A 6,659-nucleotide genomic window follows, 5' to 3' on the forward strand; every position below is an offset into this window, starting at 1 on the left:
AGGAGAATGGCGTAAACCCGGGAGGCGGAGCTTGCAGTGAGCTGAGATCCGGCCACTGCACTCCAGCCTGGGCGACAGAGCGAGACTCCATCTCAGAAAAAAAAAAAGAAAGTTATGTTTGAGATCTAGAACAGAATAATGGGTTGTGGAGGGAGGTATTGAGTATAGGAGAGTATATGGGTTTGGCACCATGAGGTGGATAGGCAAAACAATTTGATAAGGCGATCCTGAACTAACCTGTAAGCCTTGTCTGGTTTTAGGACAGGTAAAATGGGGGAATTGTAAGGGGAGTTTACAGGCTTTAAAAAGCCATGCTCTAACAGGTGAGTGATAACAGGCTTTAATCCTTTTAAAGCATGCTGTGGGATGGGATATTGGCGTTGAGTGGGGTAAGGGTGATTAAGTTTTAATGAGATGGTAAGGGGTGCATGATTGGTCTCTAAGGAGGAAGTAGAGATATCTGATACTTGTGGGTTAAGGTAGGGAGACACAAGGGAGGATGCGAAGGAGGCTTTGAACGGGGGAAAAGGTGGCAATGAGGTGTGGCTGTAACCTAGGAATAGTCAGGGAAGCAGATAATTTAGTTAAAATGTCTTGGCCTAATAAGGGAACCGGGCAGGTGGGGATAACTAAAAAGGAGTGCATTAAAGAATGTTGTCCAAGTTGGCACCAGAGTTGGGGAGTTATAAGAGGTTTAGAAACTTGGCTGTCAATACCCACAACAGTTATGGAGGCAAGGGAAACAGGCCTTTGAAAAGAAGGTAATGTGGAGTGGGTAGCCTCGGTATTGATTAAGAAGGGTACAGATTTACCTTCCACTGTGACAGTTACCTAGAGCATCTGGGATGGTCCTGTAGGCTTCCAAGGTGATCGGGCAGTTAGTCTTCAGCTGCTAAGTCGAGAAGATCTGGGAAGGAGTCAAGAGAGCCTTGGGCTAGAGTTGCAGGGGCTCTGAAAGTGGCTGCCAGGTGAGTTGAACAGTCCTATTTTCAGTGGGGTCTCGCATAGATGGGACATGGTTTAGGAGGAATCCTGGACTGAGGACATTCCTTGGCCTAGTGGCCAGATTTCTGGCACTTGAAGCAAGCTCCTGGGGGAGGATGTTCTGGAGGAATCTCTGGCAGCTGCAGCTCAGGCGTTTGGAGTTCTTGTGTGCTGGAGATGTGACTGGGGTTTCTCTCACAGTGGAAGCAAGGAATTGCAACTCAGATATACATTGCTACTTGGCTGCCTCTAGTCTATTATTGTACACCTTGAAGGTGAGGTTAATTAAGTCCTGTTGTGGGGTTTGAAGGCTGGAATTTAATTTTTTGGGTTTTATTTAATGTTGGGAGTAGATTGGGTAATAAAATATATACTGAGAATAAGACGGCCTTTTGGCCTTTTAGGGTCTAGGGCTGTAAAGTGTCTCAGGGTTGAAGGTTGCTGCTAAACGAGTCATGAACTGGGCTGGGTTTTTCATATTTGATGAAAAAGAGCCTAAACGCTAACTGATTTGGGAGAGGTCGGATAAAGAAAAAGGAGCATTAACCTTCACTATGTCTTTAGCTCTAGTCACCTTTTTAAGAGGAAATTGCTGGGCAGGTGGGGGAGGGCTAGTCGAGGAACGAAACTGTAAGCTAGACAGGGTGTGAGGATGGGAGGTGATAAAAGGATTATAGGGTAGGGGAGCAGAGGCTGATGAAAAATTGGGACCTAGCTCAGCCTGGCGAGGACAGGAGAGGTCAGATGGGTCTGTAGAAAAGGAAGATTAGAAAGACTCAGCGACACTGGGGGTTGGGACTGAGGGGACAGGTGGGAGGGAAAGAAGGAAGATTTGGAACGATTTGCATTGGTAACAGAGACTAAGGAGGGACTGATGTGTAAAAGAATGCCTGGACATCAGGCACCTCAGACTGTTTGCCCATTTTATGACAAGAATTATTTAGATCTTATAGGATGGAAAAATCGAAAGTGCCGTTTTCTGGCTATTTGGAATTACCGTTGAGTTTGTATTGGGGTCAAGCCGCACTGTAGAAGAAAAAAAAGGCATTTAGGTTTTAGGTCAGGTGTGAGTTGAAGAGGTTTTAAGTTCTTGAGAACACAGGCTAAGGGAGAAGAAGGAGGAATGGAGGGTGGAAGGTTGCCCATAGTGAAGGAGGCAAGCCTAGAGAAAAGAGAGAGTAGAGACACGGAGAGAAGGGGTTGGGGGGGGTTCTTGCCCTCCAGAAAAGTGGGAAAGGGGTCAAGACATGGAGAGAAGGGGTCAGGAGGTTCTTGCCCTCCAGAAAAGCGGGAAAGGGGTCAAGACATGGAGAGAAGGGGTCAGGAGGTTCTTGCCCTCCAGAAAAGCGGGAAAGGGGTCGAGACATGGACATAAGGGGTCAGGGGGTTCTCGCCTTTCAGAAAAGTGGGAAAGGGGTCGGGAGGTTCTTGCCTCCCAGAAACGCAGAGGATGGGTAGAGACAGGGAGAGAAGGGGTTGGGGGGGTTCTTGCCCCCCAGAAAAGTTGCACTTGCCGCTAAGGGTGAAGGACCAAGGCAGGCATCCCTACATGGTCAGACACCTCTGAAATGTGGGTGAATAATCAAGCAGGCATCCCCGTGTGATTTAAACACGAAGGGAAGACTGTCTTCCAGAGTCCGTGACTGGCGCCAGAGTTTTGGGTCCATGGCTAAAAAAGTGTCTTGTCTCTACTAGAAAAGGAAAGGAACTGAAATTAAGAGAAGGGAGAGATTGAAGTATGGCGCCAAGATTGAAAGGAGAAAGAGGTTGAGGGATAGTGAGAGAGGTCAGAGAAGAGAGCAAAAAGAGGCCGCTTACCCGATTTAAAATTGGTGAGATGTTCCTTGGGCTGGTCGGTCTGAGGACCCAAGGTGGATCTTTCTCACCGAGCAAAGAGCAGGACAGGGGATTGATCTCCCAAGGGAGGTCCTCGCTCTGAGTCACAGCACCAAAATGTCATGCGCGTCCATATGAAGGGACTACCAAACAGGCTTTGTGTAAGCAATAAAGCTTTTTAATCACCTGGGTGCAGGCGGGCTGAGTCCGAAAAGAGAGTCAGCGAAGGGAGATAGGGTTGGGGTCGTTTTATAGGATTTGGGTAGGTAAAGGAAAATTACAGTCAAAGGGGGTTGTTCTCTAGCAGGCAGGGGTGGGGGGTGACAAGGTGCTCAGTGGGGGAGCTTTTGAGCCAGGATGAACCAGGAAAAGGAATTTCACATGGTAATGTCATCAGTTAAGGCAGGAACAGGCCATTTTCACTTCTTTTGTGGTGGAATGTCATCAGTTAAGGCAGGAACCAGCCATCTGGATGTGTACGTGCAGGTCACAGGGGTTATGATGGCTTAGCTTTGGCTCAGAGGCCTGACACTACAGAATGTGTATAGGCTATATGCAAATACTATGCCATTTTATATAAAGAACTTGAACACTGGTTGGGGTGATGTTCTGGAACCAATACCCCATGGATACGAAGGACAACTTCACATATACATGTATATATAAACTATATATTTACAAGGCCAGAAATTGTTGAGGGTGCCCAGCACAGTAAGTGGTACGAAGTAAGTTATAATAGTTATATTAGTGTTGCCTTCATTGGTGGTGATTTGGAGAATCTATTCTAGGTGGGTACAGCAACGGAGAGTTTGGTCCAGTTTGTCTAGGGTCATGGTGGTGAGAAACAGGAGACAAGCCTGAAAGGATGATTTGGGGCTTTCCTTGTTCTGTTAAGGCACCGGATGATATCAATGCTGTGCATCTGAATGTCAATTTGGAAAGCCAGTCCTGTGCTTCCAGAAACAGGATATTTAACACCTTGAAGAGGTGTGGTAATTGAACATTTTACTTTTTAGTAAAATGTTTTTACATTTTAGGGAGTCTACGGAGAGTGGGGCTGAAAAGTTTAGGAAGAACAAGCAGGCATGTGGGGCGGGCAAAAGAACAGAAACAGCATGCACATACATTTTTCTAGGAAAATTTTAGGGAAAGCTAAGTGATGTAAAGTTACACTTAAAAGACTACACATTTTCAGCCGGGCACAGTGGCTCACACCTGTAATCCCAGCACTTTGGGAGGCCAAGGCCTGTGGAACACGAGGTCAGGAGTTCGAGACCAGCTTGGCCAACATGGTGAAACCCCGTCTCTACTAAAAATTAGCTGGGCGTGGTGACAGACACCTGTAATTCCAGCTACTCGGGAGGATGAGGCAGGAGAATAGCTTGAAACTGGAAGCCAGAGGTTGCAGTGAGCCCAGATCATGCCACTGCACTCCAGCCTGGGCAATAAGAGCGAAACTCCGTCTCATAAACAAACAAACAAAAACTATACATTTTCGCACTTTAAGGGCTCAAGGGCTGTACTCCTACTCCTTTGCCACTCTCTTTGCTCTTCTCTGCTCTAGAAAAAATTAATGAACTGACTCAAATCTAAGTTCTCCACTTTACAGCTGGGAAGCCTCCAGGCCAAGGAGGCCAATGGTTACACAAACCAGGTAGGAAAATAAAATATGCCGAGTAATTTCATAGGACCGGAGGGCTTAGATTTCGAATGTGTGTGACTCTGCCAACTGTGGACTTAACCCTATGCAGAGATTGGAGTACAGAATAGTTAAACAAGAATAAAATAACATTTACCGAACAATCCGTCCTACCCTGGGGTAGGTTTTATTAACAGTCTCATTTTGAAAAGGAAGACAGCTGCCAGTTGTCCCAGATCGCACAGGCATACCGCGCAGATGGGCCTCTGAGCAGCTCAGGGCCAGCCAGAGGTGCAGTAAGAGGCGCGCAATTAAACGTAGGCGCTTCGGTTTCCTCAGGGTCCCCCGAGGCTCCGCTTCACCCAGGCGGGCCTCGGCGGGGCGGGGAAACTGGCACAGAGTTTAGCCTCACCGTGGGGAGGGGCGAGGGAAGCCGGAAGCCCTTCGGTCCGGGCCCCGCCTCCGCCCTCGCCCTGCCGCGACTTCCCATTCACCGCCAGCCGATGTGCGTTGGCGACGTCATCGCGTTCACCGTCCCGGAAGTGCGCGTGGCGGCGACGGCGACGGCGGCAGCGGGGCCGGTAAGCGGGCTCGCGCCGCTCAGAGGGGCAGAGTTGGTGGCGTGGGTTGCCGCCCCTTCCTTCCTGCTGTGGGCCAGGGGAGCCGCCGCCCTGAGTCCTCGAGGAAGGCGGGAGTGGGAAGTGGCCAGAGGCTTCCTCAGCACTGGGCATAAGAGCTCCGACGCGGAGGTCGTGTCCCCGCCACGTTTCTGGCGACCGCAGGCGCGGATTCCTTGGCTTCCCTCAGTACTTTCCCCTCCGCGCGGACTGCCCCGAGAGGCTTTTTCACTGGGCCTTGTCGCCAGCACCCGGCCTGGGGGGCGGGACGCGCCTTTTCAGGGCGGGGGTCCCCAGAGCGTTTTCCTGAGTTGAGGCGGAGGTGCACGGAAACTAAGTGGGTCCCACGTGGCCTGCTGGGAAGCGCAGCTCCTCCAGCCCGCTTCCGTGGAATGGAATGGTTTTTCTCTGCAGGTTTACACCGGGGCCACTGAAGAGCTGCTGCTGCCTCCTCATGGGCAGAACCCCTGTATGGGGGGAACGAGGATGTGATACGTAGAAGGGAAGGCAGGGTGTGCTGGAAATCAGAGGAGATTGCAAGATGACAGGAAAATAATGAGGAAAATGGCAGCAAAACTAATTAATTCATGGGAAAATACAATTCCTAGGCGCTATCCCAGGGTCATGAATTCTCCAGTGCAGGTGGGGAAGTAGGGTGATATTTGTGCCGAGTAATTTCATAGGACCGGAGGGCTCATGTGACACCTGTGACCATGACAAGTTCTGGAGTCCAGAAACTCGGATAGCGTTTCTAGAACCCCGCACCCTTCACATACTGACTGAAGCCCTGCTCTGGGGAGAGTGCCATCACAGTACCATGTAGCATGCGAGTGTAGCGGTAATACTCCCAGACCGAACCGCCAAACCGAGGGTTAGGCTGCTTATTCTCACCGCCCAATAACCAGATGCAGATAAACTAGGAAAGAAGGGAGTTTATTTATGTAACCGGGTACAGGGAGAAGGCCTGGAAAATATCCCAGACCAACTCAGAATTACGAAGTTTTCCAGAGCTTATGTACCTTCTAAGCTATATGTGTATGTGTAAGTGTTGCATTCATCTAAAGACATAAGTGATTAACGAATTATCTATAAGATCTGCGTCCTGAAGACCTTCCTCGGGAGCCTTAGTAAATTTACTTAATCTAAATGGGTCCAGGTGCTGGGGTGATTACCCTTATATTCTCTACTGCTAAATCATGGAGGTTTGGGGAGTTCCCTCAGACCGCTAGTAAACTTGTTTGTGGAGGCCTGGGGAGTTTCCTCGGATCCCCAGTAAAACTTGTTTAATTCTAAACGGGTCCTGTTAAGAATTCCTTTGTGGCTGGGTGCGATGGCTCCCGCCTGTAATCCCAGCACTTTGGGAGGCCGAGGCGGGCAGATCACTTGAGGTCAGGAGTTCGAGGGCAGTCTGGCCAACCACTTGAGGTCAGGAGTTCGAGGGCAGTCTGGCCAACATGGTGAAACCCTGTCTGTACCCGGAAGTGTAAAAAATTAGCCAGATGTGGTGGCGTGCGCCTGTAATCCTGGCTACTCGGGAGGCTGAGGCAGGAGAATCGCTTGAACCCAGGAGGCGGAGGTTGCAG

Source organism: Mandrillus leucophaeus, unplaced genomic scaffold (genome assembly GCF_000951045.1).
Source record: "Mandrillus leucophaeus isolate KB7577 unplaced genomic scaffold, Mleu.le_1.0 Scaffold525, whole genome shotgun sequence".
Classification (NCBI taxonomy): Eukaryota; Metazoa; Chordata; class Mammalia; order Primates; family Cercopithecidae; genus Mandrillus; species Mandrillus leucophaeus.